The sequence below is a fragment of the Felis catus genome, chromosome F2 (genome assembly GCF_018350175.1).
Source record: "Felis catus isolate Fca126 chromosome F2, F.catus_Fca126_mat1.0, whole genome shotgun sequence".
Lineage (NCBI taxonomy): Eukaryota > Metazoa > Chordata > Mammalia > Carnivora > Felidae > Felis > Felis catus.
In genome coordinates this window covers 50,142,403-50,160,534 of record NC_058385.1, presented here as the reverse complement: position 1 = coordinate 50,160,534, position 18,132 = coordinate 50,142,403, and the positions used below count along the sequence as shown (strand labels likewise).

Here is an 18,132-nt window from a genome sequence, read left to right as displayed (position 1 = left end):
GAGCTTGCCCAAATAACTTGCCCAGGAGCCACGACAATCCATGATGTGGTCATTGAGGATACTGCCAAATCATGAAATCTCTCCCCCACACCACTTCCAGCCCCAGAAGACTGCTTAGCCTGACGTCAGTAGGCTCACCTTTCTTACTGAACCTCCCCGTCTTGCCCTGTGTTCCCTCAGCCATCTTGAAGGCAGGCACAATCTAAAGGGGGCGTTAGCACATTATAACAGAAAGAACTTTCCTTGGCTTCAGAAGAAAGGGCTCCTTTCCTGACTCGATTACTTTTTCCTGAATCATCCTGGGCAACTCCGAGCCTCCATATTCTCATTTTCAATGGGGACTGTTATGAAGCTCAGAGGAGATAACACATCTGAAAAGCAAACTGTAAATTGTAAAATGTTGACAAACATTAGTCATAATTATTAGTAAAATGTGAGATGTGTTCCCTAGCAATAAAAGAAAACACTACTAGTTCTGACACAGTCAATATATTTGGTGGAAAAGCAGGGTTATGTTGGCAGTTGAATAAGGCAATAAAAAAGACTAGGGCATAAATATATTTCTAGGACCCAGAGCCAGTAAGATTGAAAGCAGGTTATGAATAAATCTTTGCGATCATCTTAAGTTCCATCTGTATAATACTCTACGATTTATACAGCTCTTTGGTGATGGTGTTTATTATATAAAGTTATGTAATATAGGCAGGGTATTATTGTCCAGTGGAGCATGTGAGCCAGGAAAATAATTGCTCTGGGCAGACATGTCCAGATAAACATTCACTGCAGTGGCCTAATTACAGATCCTCAGGGAAGCCTGAGCCCTTAGAGTAACCTGACTGACTTCCTGAAATATTATGAGGAAATGAGAGAACTGAAGGATTCTTAGGAGTATTTCCCCATCCTCACTCCAAGCTCTCACTTTCAGATGGTTTTGTTTGTTTGTTTGCTTGTTTGTTTGTTTTTGTGACAGGGTGGTCCTCTAGGAACTGTATGTGTACTAATTCTTGTTTTCTGTGTAACTCAGGAGTCATTAAGCTGAAGATAAAGGTATGGCAAGTTCACACCTGGTTTCCAAGGACACTTTATATGTAGGCTTCAGGATATTTGCACAGGAGAAGGGACTTCATTGAAGGCTTCTAGAAAAAGAAGATTCATCCCTTGATGGGAGGATCATATATTTTAGAGGGCAAAGCTCAGGTCTGCTTCCTGAACCTCTCAAGGACCTCTAAGGCTTGGAGAGAATAAGAACCAGGATTGCAAATGTATCAGTTAGGGTGTTTTCAGCTGCAAATAATAGGACACCCAACTAAAAGGTGTGGTTTAAACAATCCAGATGTTTAAAATCTCACATAATAATTAAATATGTGTGGTACATAATGGGCTGTAGAAGCGTTAGCTGCTATTATTGCTGGTGGTAATAATAACTACCACAATCCTTGTAACAAGAAGGCAGGGAAGTTCCAAGGTCAGTGCAATAGTTCAGGGGCCCAGGTACTTTTCTTCTGTGTGCTCTGGCAATCACAATGCGACATTGATATCTCCCCTTCAGGACCCAAAAAGGCTGCAGTGGCTCCAGAGGTCACATGAAGACACATCATATTCAGAAAACTAAAAAAGGGATACTTCTACTTTTCTACGAAGAGAAGTATTTCGCCAAAACCCTTACAGGCATCTCTTTGGGTTTCACTAGTCAATATTGAGTCACTTGCCTATGTATTAGTTGTTAGGAGGCTGGAAAAAGAGTAACTGACATTTTAGTACTAGAAGTGCTTGCCCAATAAGGCAAGGAAAAGGGTGGCTCCTGGGAGGACAAACAATTGTGTCACCACTCTTATTATTAGGCTAGTTCTCCCTCAAGACACTGCTCAGAAAGAATGGAGAGCTATCAGTCCCATAACACTGGGCCTTTCTCTGGAAGTAAGGAATTCCTAAGTGAGAAAAAAATGCTATTAGACAGCTTGAGGTTGGCATAAGAAGCTTTTATACTTTGGAGTCAGTCTTTTCCTTTCTGTCTTTGTTAGGAAAAGGCATTAGGAGTCTGAATAAGGGGGTGTCACCTACTCCTTTAGCAAGAAATCAGCATAATGAGATGGAAGCCTCCTTGGGAAATGGCAACTTCTGTGATGGAATTTTCTAGAAACAGAGCAGACCACTTGCAGCTCAGCATCTACTGGAGCCTGCCCCATGGACATCCATGAGGCCAGGGTAGGGCAGCCAGACTCCAGGGAAGAGGAGCTCAGCAGGAAGTCACTGTCACTGGAGGACAGGGAATGGTCAACATCCAGCAGCTGTGTGAAGGGACCTTATGAAAAGAGAGGCTAATACCACTGCCTTTGATGCCCTCTTGCCTGGGAAGCTCTAATGTTTAGAAGGGCCGACAGTATATGAAAGAGATAAAAAAAAAAAATACATCAGTCTCTGGGAGAAAATGTGGAAATGATGGGATATAGAGGCCATCTAGTTCAGACAGGTTATTATGAGGAAACAGACATTGGGGGTTGGATTCTTATGGCTCCAAAGTCAAATGCCATTCTAGTGTATTTGTCCCAATACTCAGCCTTTAGGGGGGTTTATTAGGGATTTGCCTACATGCAGATGGAGCATACTGAGGGAATCTGGACTCTGGGTGACCCAGGCAAGCAGTCAACTGGATGTTAGCCACAGGGCCAACTATCAGAAGGTAGGAGGGCTCAGTCACCAAGCTGGCAGGCATCAGAGAACAGGGCCCCTGGTTAAGAACTGATATCAGACGGATTATACCTCAAATCTTCCTTACCATTTGTAGGAACTCTGGTTGATTATTTAGCCCATCTAAGGCTCAGTATCCTTCCATACATACAAAAAGAGATTGATGATGACACCTTCTTAGAGGGTTCATGTGAGGATCAAACAAATTAATACGTGTGCATTTCTTAGAACAGTAACTTGCATATATAAATATTAGTGACTCTATTATTGGAGAGCACGTGAAGAACAGGTCTATATCCATTCTGAAATCAAACAGTGAGTAACTACCTTGATTGTGGTAAGAATTCAGTGCAAATGGGGAGGAGCTGACAAAGGGAATTTGGGGGTATGACATTTTTTACCCAGGATATAAATTATTTTTTATTGCATTTCCTGGGCTCTCATAAGGCTACTTCCGTATATTGGGAATGAAGGTCAAACCTCTATGCAACAAGTTGGAACATCTCTGAGCTGTGCAAAGAATAGGCTAGATCATTTGCAGTGTTAATCACAACTCCTGCCAACATGAACAGAGCCAAAGCATGTGTGCTATTTAAACTCCCTTATGTTACCTCGAAGGACCACACCTACATAATGTCAGTGTGCACATGGTGATGAGGACAACATGAATATCTTTGCAACCCGGGAATACCTGAACAATTAGGCCTCCCAGAGAAGGAATGAAGCTCATGAACTGTGAATGGCTTGGGATCCTAGGTGATTCTGGATCCTAGATACCTTGTCATGCCATCAGCCTCAGGAGTTCATGGCGTTGACTAGTATAATGAGTCAGCATTTTACTACCTCTCCTTGTGCCTCTTCTCTCTGGCTACAAACTACCTATGTCATCTGGTTCCCTTTTACTCATCACTTGGGTTTGTTCGTGACTTCTGCTTACTCCACAATTTGTTTTTCATGATCTTTCATAGCCCTTCTGCTCTGTGGCTTAGCTGCCTTCATTCTCTACGTTTCTTTTCAGAAATTCTGATTTGTCCAGTTTCATCCCCATTGTTCTAGTGAACAAAGCTGTTGCTTTGAATGACAACATGGATGACCTCACGGTTTATGGATCGTCCTTGGACCGATGTCCACATCTGCTCTAATCAGCTATTGCTAAGAAGACGAGGTCACAGTGGTGCCAACAGGAACATATTTTCTTAAAGCACTGCCTAGAACCTTTCTTCAGCAAAGAAAGAAGTGGCCCTCTATAAAAGGACCAGTGACTTTGCAGGCATTCTGAAGTTTGGAATACTCCACAGCAGGTATCTCAAACTGTGAACTGAGTAGGAAAAAAAATAATCTAGAACCTTCAAACTCAAAAAAGTTTTGAGTTTTAATAAAGAAAGACTCTGGTACTTGTATGGCCATGAAAGGACAGTCAGAGGGCCAGGAACACAATGACCAGAGAATAACCAAGTCAAGTCACCTAGGATACTAGGAGGGAGAAAAGCCATACTTTGGTACCAACTCTATGTTATAATAAAGACCTTTGGTGGCTCAATATAGCATGCTGATACTTCTATTGTTGTGATGGTAAATACCTTAGTTATAATTTAGAAAATTATTTTTATTGAGTTGTTTGGGTTTTTCATACATTAAATTTTTTTTCATTTTTCATGCTTTAAGAGTCATTGTGAAAATTACCGCCTGTTTTACTAATGCTAAGGGATGAGCCAATGTAAGGCGGCGGGGGGGTGGGGGGGTGGTACATGCCCAGTGTGAGAGCCACAGAGAAGTGAATCTCAGGACCTGAGTCTCTCGCCCTAGATTTTGTTGTAAGGAACTCCGATCTGTTCTGGTTTTTGTTTTACACAGAGAAGAGTAGCCGAAGGAGGGATGATAGCTAAGTGTAGTGTGGTATCCTGGATAGGATCCTGTAATGGAAACAGGCATTAGAGAAAAACTAAATAAATCTGACTAAATCATGGACTTTAGTTCATAATGTATCAATATTGGTTCTTTAATTATAACAAATGTACCATATTAATGTAAGATGTTAACAATAGGGGAAACCTGTTGTGGAGGTGGGAAGGAGAGGCACTTGGGAACTCCTGTACTGGCTTCTCCATTTTCCTGCAATTCCAAAACTATTCTAAAAAGTAAAGCCAAAAAAAAAAAAAATCACTCCAATACATAATTTAGACACTTATCCAGTCCACTTGAATGGCAAGTTATTTGGAACACTGCAAATAACCCATACTCCTGCATAAGAATAAAAAATGAATTATGCCACTGGAAGAAGCTTATTAGAGAGAACGTTAAAATCGTCATTTGTTGGTCCACCATTTGACCTTGTCAGAAATTGCATATCCAAACTGTCATTCTTTACTCTCCAAAATGCAACTTTAAATTCCTAGCAGAAAAACTCACCCGGAAGAAGCAGCATGCTGTGGTTCTAATGCTAGGACTCTGAGCCTCAAATCTTCACATGATGGGATACTTGACTTAAAAAAATGAGAGTCGAAAAGTGCCAAACAGGTGGTACCTGACAGAGGGCTGGAACAGAACAGTGAGTTCCTCATAATGAGAAAGCTTCTAACAGGAGCCATTTCAGACATAATCAGCTCAGGAAAGAAACTCAGCAGAACAGAATGAACGTTCTAATTCAATTTATATTATTATATTGATGATGCATTTGTAGGGCGCTTCTTTCGCCAAGGCTGTCACGCACATTAGGCTAAGTTCTGCACAACAAAATTCGGAATATTGAAAAGGAGAGCTGCACTGTAAAATTCCTCACCTTCAAAAGTCTTTGAGGAAATGCACAAAACCCCATTTGGGGGGTAAATATGACTTAGGAATTACAGCTGCCTTGGGAGAGACATTTGTCCAGATTTTACTTTTCTTTTTTTTTTTCCAACTGGTTCTCCAAAGGGAACCACCACTCTGGTTTCCCAGTCTAGGTGGCCAAGGATGGAAAAGTAGAAGCTCGGTTTGGTGTTGGCCATGCAGGAGAGCCTCTTGCAGAAGTTGTGGGTGGTGAGGAAGTGATAGAAGCAGCTCCTTCAGAGTCCTCTTCTGCTGACCCACCAGGCTGTTTCTTTGGAGTAGGCCTTGCTGTCCCCATTGAGGTTATCACGATGACCAGAAACTCACTACAACGCATCCAGGTAAAAGTGGTTTTTATTTAAAAAATAGACGATTTCACATATGTTCTAAAGGCCAGAAATAAAATATAGTCAGATCACACAGGGAGAGAAATAAATGGGAGGTTTGATAATGAGGTTACCCCTTCCATTCCTCAGCAGGCCCCCCAGTCTCAGCTCTGCTCCCCTCTGGCATCTGCCTCTGCCCCTGCTCCCTCTCTGCGGGCTGGCTTTCAGGGCTTATTCAGGGCATCTGTGTTCCCCCATAGTTCAGTCTGCAGGTGCCTTTGTCTTGTCACAGTGCCAACTCTGGATCTCGCTCTGCGTGACCTTCAGTGTAGCCACTCATCGTCTGTTTCTGTGTCTCAATTCCAGATCTCCAGGAGGAATACCTAGGACAGACGGGGTCCTGTGACATATAGTATGCCTACTAGCTCTTAAAAGGCAACTGCCACTCAAGTCTTCCAGGGGCTGAGGGTAAGAAGAAAGAGAGTGGGGTCTCTAAGAAAGGCATGTGAGAAGGGAGGAAGTGATTGACTTATCAATGCCTCTGTCTCCCCTTTAAAACTTAATTTATATTATTATACCAATAATTTGTATTCTTTATAGAGAAACACAAAACTAAAATAAGCAAACATGTTTTTTAAATACCTGTAATCCCAAACATGATGGCTGTAAACAATCTGGCACCTTCGTAAGTTTTTAAATTCTGTGTTTATATGCTTGAATCCATATGCATGCTAATATTTTTAACAAAAACAGGATCATTTTAGATACCACTTTAAAATCTTCTTTACTTAAAAACATATGTGAATGTATTGGATATAAATCCATGTCCATGAATATAAATCAGTGACATTTTTAAAAAGATTTTGTTGTCAAGTAAAGTCTACACCCAATATGGGGCTTGAACTCACAATCTTGAGATCAAGAGCCACACGTTCCACTGACCTAGCCAGCCACACGCCTAATGCAAATGTAATTTCTAACTGCTGCATAATATTCATTTTATAGACGTGCCTCAATTCAACCAGGCACCTCTTGTTGATTTTTAATTTGTTTCAGTTTATTTCTTGTTATTTATAAAAAGACTCCAATCAACATCTTAATGTACATACATCTGTAGAATCTCCTGAAACTTTCCTTAATATAAACTAGTTCAGGGCGCCTGGGTGGCTCAGTCGGTTAAGGGTCCGACTTTGGCTCAGGTCATTACCTCACGGTTTGTGAGTTCAAGCCCAGCGTCGGGCTCTGTGCTCACAGCTCAGAGCCTGGAGCCTGCTTCACATTCTGTGTCTCCCTCTCTCTCTCTGCCCCTTCCCTGCTCATGCTGTGTCTCTCTCTGTCTCAAAAATAAATAAACATTAAAAAAAATTTTTTTAATATAAAATAGTTCAAGTGTATTTGCTTGGTTAGAAGGCATGAGACAAATGACCAGAGTACTTTGCACAAATGTGGATCGCATATACATTTCCATGGTACTATATCTCTACGATGTGTCAGTTTCTCCATATCCTGGATACTATCATTCTCTTTAAACTACCTCAGTTTCTCCTTAACTGGCTTATTTTCTCCTAATTTGCCATCCCTGTGGCAACTCGGGCTAAAGTCATATGGGTTATAGCTCCCTTTAGACCACATACTGCATCTGTGACTCTCCGCGACCAGATGTTTCATTTGAGAGAGCATTATTTTCAGTCTGACCTTTTTCTTCCTCACTGTCTCTGTAACTTGCTAAAATATTTGTATTGAGCATCTGTTTTGCCTCTACCAGCTGGGATGAGTCCAGAAGTGTAGCTTTCCTTCTCTATTTAAAGCTATCAAATATACCATTACCAGGTTTAGCCCAAAGAGTTTACTGAATATTCGTCTTTGGTCAAATAATGCAGGCATATCTGCTGAATGAAATTGACTGTCTAGTAAATTATCTGAGGGCCTTATACTGAATCAGGCTTTGCCATAATGGTTTCTGCTTTTTGTTTAGGGAAACATTTATTCATTCACCTATCCATTTGTTTATTTGTTTACCCATCTATATACCAGGGAGTGTCCCTTGACTCTCCTGGATGAGATATTTTGATACAGTTATCCTTAGATAGAACTTTTAATATTAAGGAGTTTACCAACAAGGACAAATGAGAAAAGTAGGCATTCATGTAACAAATTTAGCCATTTGATCTATGACAAAGCATTTTAATGATTTTTTAAATAAAAACAAAGTGTTTATTGTAGGAATTTCCTCAAATATATGAAAGCAAAAAAACAAACAAAAATCACCTGTAATTATATAACCCACAGGTAATCAACAGGAACAACACATTTATTTCTATTGTTTGAATCTTTATCTTCAGCATAATCCAAAATAATAGCCATGAAAGAACCACTTCCAAAAGGGGCTTCGGGATGCAAGTGAAAACATCTTTAAACTGGTTGTTTATGTAAAATGAATGTTAATTAATCACTAGGAGGGAAGAACAGTGGACCTCTGAGCAGTGTTTAAAAGGAGACACAGAGGGAGAGCATAGGGAGAAAGGAAAAGGAAAGAACGTAAGAGAGCCAGGAGAACTGGAGAGGAAATAAACAGAGAAAATTACATACAAAAGAATGGAAATCACTGGTGGTTGATAAAAGCAAAGAGAAGAATATAGGAGAAGAGGAGACAAGGGGCCAGCGTCAGAGCAGATCTACTTGTTAATCAGGACGCTTTTAAAGGTTGCAAGAGGTAACAACTCATTGTGAAGCAGGATGCACAAAAGGGACTGGGGATTATTTGGATACATACTAGGTAGGGTGTTTCTAGTAACTAAAGGAAAGACTGAACAAATCCACGCATGGTTAGGCTGTGCCTCACGAACTGTGGGAACCAGGGACTCACATACTACTAAAAATTTTTTAGTGCATCTCTTGTCTTTGCTTTTCTCTGTGTATCACATGTACCATATCTTACTGGAGACCGTCTGGCACCATGTGATAGAAAACATAACTGCCAACAGTTGGCAAGCTTCCTACCCCAGGCCTCCCACAACCTGAAAGGGACTTAGTCTCGCTCTTCAATTCCAGGAAAATCTCAGGAATTACTTTGATTTGCCCACTTTGCATAATTTGTGCACACCTCAAGCAATCACCACTGGCGAGATAGGTGATATCAAGTAAGAACATGGTGACTCCCTCCCGCATGTTTAGAGTGAAAGAAAAAGTAGTTCCGAGACTGAGACTGTTTCCAGAAGGCCCTGGACAGACAAACTACAGATGTTCACTACTGATCTCAAAGCAGCATGATTCCAAACCATTTGGAAGAAATTTGAGCAATAACAACAGATCATTTCAGCTTCCTGCCTCCCTAGAAAGTATAAAACAAGCAGACTTCTCCATGGGTCACTGTCTCCATCCTGCATGTTTGGTTTGGGGATTCCATTCAGCTCCTGGAGTATCTTCCACAATGATGGCACAGTCCCAAGGAGTATTGAGTACCCAGAAAGACAGATTCCTCTAAGGCCAATGTAAGCATTTTCTTATTCAAAAGTCTTTTACAAATCTCAGACTTTGAAAACTGAGCCTCTAGTATTATAGTCTATGAGCAAGCCAGATTAGGAAAGGCCATCTATAAGGCATGGAGGAAAGGGAGAGGGCAGCACCCTTGTGGAGTAGAAACTCCCTTCTGTTGCACAGTTAATACCAAAGACCAACAGAGTTACTCACGGACAGACGGAAGAATGGGTAGGGAGTCAGGACGACATTGGAGAGAAGGGAACTGGCCTATGAGCTGGTCTTAACTCTGGAACAAGAAGCCCTGGCTTTTAGTGGAATGGTTGCAGGAGCATTTCATTTACTCTCAGAAAATACCATGCACTCAAACCTTTTTCGTTTTTCTCAATGTCAGACTAGTCACCTTGGTTTTCCCTTCATTTACCTAATATTCTTTCAGTGAATGAAGAGAGATTTTGCTTCAAGGATATTCCAACTGTGTCATCCAACTTTTAGAAGACAAATCGTCATTCTAGTCCATCTGTCCTGCTGGATTATAAGTTTCATGAGAGCAAGGTACCCATCATAGTTTTAGACCGTTCTCTCTCCCTTTTTGAGACTCTTAGTGAAGTATGGCTAGTAGGGCTCAGTAAATATGTGCTAAATTGAATTGATAGATAATCATAAAATACTTGGGCCTAAAAATGATGACTACAATTAAAGAAGGCTTACGACACATTCTGTAAATAAGGTTTTTGCTAATCCACCCTTTAATTTACCTTTTAAATCTTAGTCAATCCACGTCAACCTGTATTTATTGAGTGGCCTACTTTGTACAACTCATTATGCTATGCACCCACTACACAGGTTCAGTAAAATTCTCACTACAGCTTTGAAAAGATGGATTCTCATAAAGAAAAGTTAGATTGCCATAGGAAAAAAAAAAGAGGCAAGCTAAAACTTAACCACTATTTGCTCTCAAGTTGTGGGGGATGAAACTGACAGCTTCAGGCTGGCTATAGATCCCAGCCCCCTTAAGCAACCCTTGTGGCATCAAGAAACACAACAGGCTAAACCCAATATTTGGCTGCTGCTGCTGCTGCTGCTGTTGCTGTTTTAAGAACAAGCAGTATGAGTCAGAAGGGCCATTTTTTTTTCTCCAGTGTGTTCTCCAGAGAAGGGCATGGAGAGTTACTCCATTTGAAGAGTCACAATTAACGTGGAGCCATTGCCATATGTTAACTAGATTATTCAGGAACCATTATGCAGACCACTTAAAACTCCAATGTGCTTAATTGCGCATTTGGACAGTTAACAGCATGGTCTAGTTTTGTGTGTGTGTGTGTGTGTGTGTGTGTGTGTGTGTGTGTGTGTGAGTCCCTTTTTGTGAGTTTAAATGTTCTTTCTTCATTTGGCAAAAGCAAGCTCTATTTTGTTTTGTTTTGTCTTTAACTCAGTGTCATATGTGTTGCCCAAGAGGGGATCCTTTCCCTTAGCGCCAGATGTGATACTCCCAAGGTTGAAAAAACTTCAGGGAAAAGGTAGCAAAGCCAATCCAAACATAAAGCCTAAACTTCCCAGGTCATCCACCTCCAGAAATGCCATGAGATTGAATTTTTGCTTCTTAGTCATCCTGGAAATAAGTAGGTATGACACAAGCTATGACATTAAGGGAAGATACAATAGTCAATAGACCTGTCACATGCCTTTCATCAGCCATGACAGTCATGGGACCTGAGGGACAGTAAACAGAACTGTCAGTCTGACCACATCTCATTTCTAGATTATGCTACTCTCTCCCATGAAGGCCTGGCCTCTCTTTGCCTGATTATATACAAAGTAACTAACAATTCTTACAATTCTCCTCCCCACCTGTGTTCGATGTGCAAAGGTGATTATTTTCTCCTATCCTTCCATCAGTAAATACAAAGAATATCAAATACAAGTTAGAAGTTGAGATTTACACAAGTATATACAAATGTATTATATGTACATATACACATTATTTACACATGTATATATGTATGTATTACATATATGGGTAATATGTATGTGTACATGTGTGTATGTAAATGTATATAAATGTTTTGTGATTAGACTGTGGACTGATAGAAGCCCCTGTATAGGTCCTTGACTACTCTGATGCTTTATTCCTTCACACTATTCCTCTGTTTTTTCTCTTCACTTTCTTCCTTGTTCTCTAGCTCTCTAAGTTCTACTTATGCTAGCTGACTAAACATGAACCACTCAAGATATAGCCCTCCTCAGGGACTTAAACATGTGCTTCTTTCTGACTGGAATGCCCTCCTTCCCACTCCCTGCCACTAACCTTTGTTTAACTATTTACTATTCTCTTCATCATTGCTTCATACTATTTCCTCAAGAAGCTTCCTCTGTATCCCTCAAACTCTATTTGTTTTGGTCAGTGAATTTCTTTTTACATGCTTTCCTCAGATGTCCATTGAGCTTAGGAATGAGACACTCAAAAGCTTTAGTAAGCTTGAATACATGGTAGTGGGCTTTACCACAGAGTGATCTGACTGAACCATTTTATGGCCAATCCCAGATGTCAGCATCCTTAAGTAATCTGTCCGGACTAATGAGGTTCCCCAGAGAACATCCTTCCAGGCTCCTGCCTAAAAGGTAAAGGCCTGGCTGCCAACATTCTGGAAGCCATACAGACCAAGACAAATGGGAGTCTCAACATTTGATATGTAAATATTTACTCGATCCTTCTGTTTTCAGTAAGCACCTGTATTTGTTTCCTATTGCTGGTCTAACAAATGGCCACATACTAAGTAGCTTAACAGAATACGAAATGATTATCTTACAGTTCTAGAGTTCAGAATCTGAAAGTGTTCCACTGGAATAGAATCAAGTTGTCAGCAGGGCTGGGTTTATTTTTGGAGCCTCTAGGGAGAATCCATTTCCAAATCTGCCCTTTCTGGCTTCTAGAGGCTGCCCATACTCTGGCTCTTGCTCTCTTCCTGCATCTTCAAAGCCAACAACAGCAGTCAAGTCCTACTTATACTGCTTCCTTCTGATCCTTCCTCTTCTGCTTCCCTCTTTCACTTACAAGGATGCTGGATTACATTGTGTCTGCCCAGCTCAACCAGAAACCTTCCCATCTCAAGGTCCACTGATTAGCGGCCATAATTACCTTTTGCTGCATAACCTAAAATATTCATAGGTTCTGGAGATTAGAATGCAGTCACCTTTGGTGGCCATTATTTTGCCTATCATGTCATCTCAGTGCTCAGTTGTGCCTAGGGTGTCAACAAGTATGGAGACCCTTGGTTTCACCCTCTTCACAAACTAAATCTCCTGTTTTCTCTGTGATAGGATGTAGAAGAGTGGCAATTAGTGACTAGAGAGACAGGGGAATCCATTCTGAAGGTCTAAGTACAGGACTTCTTAAAGAGAATTTCTATGAATCTGCCTGTTTTTTATCTCTACCTTCACTGTCCACCCCCTACTTCCATAAATACCTAATATATATACCAGACACACCAATTCTTGAGACTTTGGAAGGTGTCTGGATTATACCAGTACCTTGGGTTGCTTCTTGGCTTTCTCCACTGCCAGGTTAGGATAAAGCTTTCTCAGGTGTCTTTAAGTCAACTGCCACTCATATGTTTTCTTTCTAGCTTCCTAAATTTCATTACTCTTCTCTCTTCTTCTGTTCTGTTTGTCCTTATGGGTTTATGCCTTTATGGTAGATTGATTTTATAAATATCTCTAATTTTCCCCCTCCTTACATTCATGCTCCTTGCAATGTAAATTTGCAACTTCTCCAATTAAGAGACGGAGCCAGTTTTCCCACCCCTTAAATCTAGACAGGACTTGTGACTTGCTTAGGCCGACAGAATGAAGCAGAAGTGACAATGTGCCATTCTAAATGTAGACCTCAGGAGACTTCACACATTTCCACTCAATTTCTTGGGGTCCCTCATTTTCCACATGAACAAGCCCAATCTGGCCTGATGAAGGATGGTAGCCTGAGTTGACCCAGAGGTTATAGTGAAGACCATAGAGATGGGAGAGGGCAGCCAAGATGAGTAAAGCTGAACTTGACTTGCAGCTGACCGAGGGAGTCCTGCTAAGACCATATAAATCAGCCATTTGTGCCCAGGTCACAGTGCTGACCACAAAATCATGAGTTAAATAAATGGTTGTTGTTTTAAGTCACTACACTTTGTGGTATTTGGTTATGTTGTAAAAGCTAACTCATATAGCCTTTAAAATTCCATTTATTGTTATTAAGTGGGAATTTAGGGACTGAAATTTAGATGTATATGTTCAATTCTCCCTCCATCTTTACCTGGAATTCTTGATTGATTGCTTTCTCAGTATGGGATCTGTTCAGTAGAGAACCATAGAGCTCTACACGGATATCACACTAAAATTTAGTTCTTAAAATGCATCTATTTACTTTTTCATTCATTCACCTGATTTTGATAAAACAATAACTTTGTCCAATGCACAGCTGACAAAGCTTTTGGTCTATGATGATTCCTGTTGGTCAAAGAAGCAGTCACCATGATGATCCTTAGTACTTCGTGTAAAACATATTTTTATATTTAATTCCTGCAAAGAGAAACTATATAGCTCTCTTTATCTTACCCTCCCAGAGTACTCTCTCATGATACTCTTAAATAGGAAGTCCTTTAGGACCTTTAGTCACAGTTTAGTATAGAAAATAATTTTGAAATGTGGTTAGTTAACAACACATTAAAATCAATTCTACTGACATTTTTTTTTCTGCTAATTTTATGTCAACAGCCCATTTAAAGTTGGGTATAAATAGCCCATCTAAAATGGAGTAAAGTTCTAAACCAGCAATACATAGTCAACAGCCCAATGTTTCAAATCAAAATAGTATTAAGACCTAAATATCTTCATTTGTATTTCCTAATATGTACAATGCCTTGTTTCATTGGCAATCATCAATTGAATTTATTTTTATCAGCTCTTTATAATCTGCATAGTTATTTATTTTTCAAGTTTGTTCACAAAAGAAATTATTTAAAATATTGTAGTATGAGTCATTCAATGGAACAAGCCTTTCATATATTTGAAGGAAGATTGCCATGTCTTTGGCTCTGATTGTCAAACTAAAGCAGGATATAGCTCTAACCAATACAATAATTATTGTATCCCATCCTAATTATGAGACCAGGAATATAATCATCATTACACAAAAACTTTTAATAATTTTTCTCAACACAGCTTTTGTTAACTCAGTTATAATTAAACATGCATATTTTAGCCCTAAATCCAGTTATAATAGATGATTCACAGCCTTTGTGGGCAACATAAAGGATTTCTGGGAAACATATAGCAAACAATGAGTAAAAGGATACAATCATTTTATGACCTTGGTTACTAATGGACCTGGTGTTTCTCACCAATGATCATTATAATTTCCTAGATACAATAAAATGCCATTATCTTGGAGGTAGCAACTTTACAGAACATATGAAAGATACACAATATGGAAAACAGGGAAAACCCAAGTCCCAATAAGAGTGCATGTTAAACAATGGTAAAGATAGGATATGATAACAGCCCAAAGAAGAAACTGATGAATAGTCATAAAAGCTAGTATTTTTGAGAGCTTACCATTTTACATCCTCTCAACAATCCTGTGAGATAGTTATTATAATCCTCATTTTATAGGTAAGGCAACTGAGAAACAAAGAAGTTATATAACTTTCTTAATATTATATAGCCAGAAGGAGGTAGAGTTGGGACTCATATCTAGGCATTCTGCTTCCAGAACTCTTAACCACTACATACATTGATGAAGATTCCACTCCAAAATGAAGCCATATGCACATTGCTTTCCATGGAATTCGACCTTCTGTAATCTAGCTTCCACTGTTAGCTCTAAAAATGCCCTGACATTAAGATGACCATACTGGCATGAGAGGGTGTGTATGTGAAATTATAGCTTCTTTAAAAAATTCTTTGTCTTGCCGTTTCTATTCAAGTCTACTTTCTGGAGGCTGCTTTTCACCTTTTACTTTTATCTGACTTTATTTTCATAAAATATCAATGTCAGTGGCCTATTTAACTAATTAGTGCAAGAGTGATATGTTTTCATGATTATTGCAGTAGTCATAATCCCTTTTATGTTGTACAGGTGTGTAATCAATGCACCTTTTAAATTCTATGGAGTGTGGTCCTCCTTCTAATTGCAGTAAATTGGGTGCACTAATCACTTTGAGTTGTTGGCCAACATATTTATAGATTTCTACCAGGTGTTCTACCAGAAGATAATTGCTTAACAGTACAGAGTATTTCAACAGTGTTGATTGTAAAACAAATGCAATGGTAACTTCAGATGCTGGTGTTACAGTTCATTCACTCATTCATTCATTTACTCATTCAAAAGAAATCATTATGCATCATGTCCGTGCCAGTCATTGAACTACACATTGGGAAAATGAAATAAAAGGCATAAAATACACTCCCTGCCTCCAAGAGTCTCACAATGTAGTGAATATTATAATGAAATAAGCTATTTTATAAGCCATGGGAAAAAAAAAGAGACATATAAAATTTTCCACAGGAGCACAAAGGAGTAGATGACTAACTGCTTTGGAGCGATGAAGTCAGAGTCAAAAAGGAGATAATGACACTTGAGCTAAATCTGGAAGAATATGTAGGAATTCGCCAGTTGTAGGGAATGGTGAAGATCCTGGAAACATCAGCACATTTTATGTGGTTGACACATAGGGTACACATGAGGGAAGGGCTTGGAATGAGGCTGTGTTGGTAGAATAGATTCAAATTGTGAATGTATTTTATTTTAGGGGAAAAAGTTAAACTTTTATTCTCATTAACAGTAGAGAAGCATGAAAAAGTTTTAATCAGATAAAACACATATCACATGGTCTCATAATTTTCTGTGTATAAGACTGCCTCCCTCACTACACTTGTCACAAGAGCCTTCACTTCATAGGTGTTCTATAAAGTTAAGTGAATCTTGAATGATTGGGTTAATAAATTAACATTTTTTAAAAGATAACTTGGTCAGCCATGCAAACCATGGATTTGAGTGGGGGTCAGTTGGAAGACAAGGAGACCATCTGGAAAACTTGTATTTGTGCAGCTATAACATAACGAGAGACCGAGCAAAATCATGTCAGTAAGAATCAAAATGTAAAGCCAGCAACCACTTTACCAATTGATCTTGTGAAAGTCTGTGAACAGGTGTGAAGAAAATCTAGTCTGGAATAATATGGTGCCAGTTATGCAGCTTATTGAGGGGAGGGCATTTACCCGTTAGGCCATCACCTGCTTGGATGCCCCATAATATTGTTTGGGGCTGATGCTGTCAAGTTTTTAATAAATTAAGTGATCCACACAGTCCCCCTTGAACTTAAAGCTATGTCTTTTGTCATGACCCACATTTTTGATCAAATACTTAGGTATAATCACATCACTTTGATATGAAGTCTATCTGAACAGTCAAAATTCAAACTATGTCTTTTCCTGGTCTGACAATGATGACTTACAACATCAGCAAAATTCTGTAGCAGCAATAGCAGCAATAATATTAGGCAAAAAGGCTTATAAATAAGAGAAAGCTGTGACAACATGTGGAGAAAGTAGATGAGAAGCTACAGTGAGGGCTCAGTGCACATTTAAGTACCATGCTTTATAGCTAGAGCAGGAACCCTGATGGCCCAAAGAACTAAGGAATAAATGAAACTATTGCAAGGAAAGTGCTTAGAGAATATAATAGACCCATATTAAAAACCATTACGGAGGGGAAACCGCCCTCTTACTACAATGCTATTAGCACTATATATTTATAAAGATGAACAGCAATTGTTCCTTACCTGGTTCTTGGAGGCACCTCTTAAAACAAAAGCAGTACAAACATTTAAAAAATAATACTAATGCTACTTTCTATCTCTAGAGTTCTTCCTGCGGACTTATTCTAGATTAAAACTTCTTGTCCCCAAACTCAAACCAGGAGTAAAAGCAACTCAAAGGGCCTCAGCATTATACCAATACCAGATATCTTGCCAATGACAGGACTTTCCTAAGAGTGAAAATAATCAAACATTATGAAGGGCATGTCTTTCTGTTTTAAGCACAAACGTGATTAATTCTCACATCACATACTCACAAAAACACGATCAATATTAGACCACCGTGCTGAGACAGAGGCAAACAACATTTGAAAAAATCATCAAACTATGAATGGAAAGAAGAAACCAAGAGAAAAGAGCTGGTCTTGGTGGAAGATGAGTTTGGCCTTGGGCAATGCTGTTTTTGGAGGAAGGAAAATACTCGTATCTTGGTAAACTGTCTTACCTCATTCTCTATTCAGTTTTAGATAAGAGTTTAACAAAATACAGAATTGAAATTGAAATGCTTAACACCTATGAAAATATGTTTTTAGTTTGCATCTTGAGAAATTAAACAAGAGCACTGCAAAATAATTCCATTCAAAATTGCAACTTTTATAGAAGACTCTCGTGACAGAAGTTTCCATTTCATTCCTTGGTCTTAAGGTCTACAGCTTGGTATTGCCCTAGTCAGAACCACTCTCCTGAAGATACACAGGAAACAAGACATCTTCGTATTTAAAACTTAAAACTCGCCAACCTAAATATGCACATGGTGACAATCATGACAGTTCCTTAAATTGATGAATAAAAACAGGAGTATACATCTGTTCTAATTGGCATTTCTATCTCATCCGGCTCGTTTGTGGGGCCTGATGAGCTGTGGTTTGCCAACAGATTCACATACCAAGGGTTGGGCCAGGGAGACACCGAATAACCTTCCTCTCAAAGGAATCAGAAGCACATTCAATTGGAACAAAAGTCTAGAA

General features: G+C 39.4%; 1 long non-coding RNA gene across 2 annotated transcripts in view; it reads right to left on the bottom strand.

The window, feature by feature from the left end:
* Positions 1–5,832: 5,832 nt before the first annotated feature.
* Positions 5,833–18,132, bottom strand: part of LOC102901049 — an 82,856-nt gene continuing 70,556 nt past the window's right edge. For both annotated transcript variants that reach the window (XR_006592789.1, XR_006592788.1), the window contains exon 3: positions 5,833–6,284. This is a non-coding gene — a long non-coding RNA (uncharacterized LOC102901049). The remainder of the gene's footprint in view (positions 6,285–18,132) is intronic.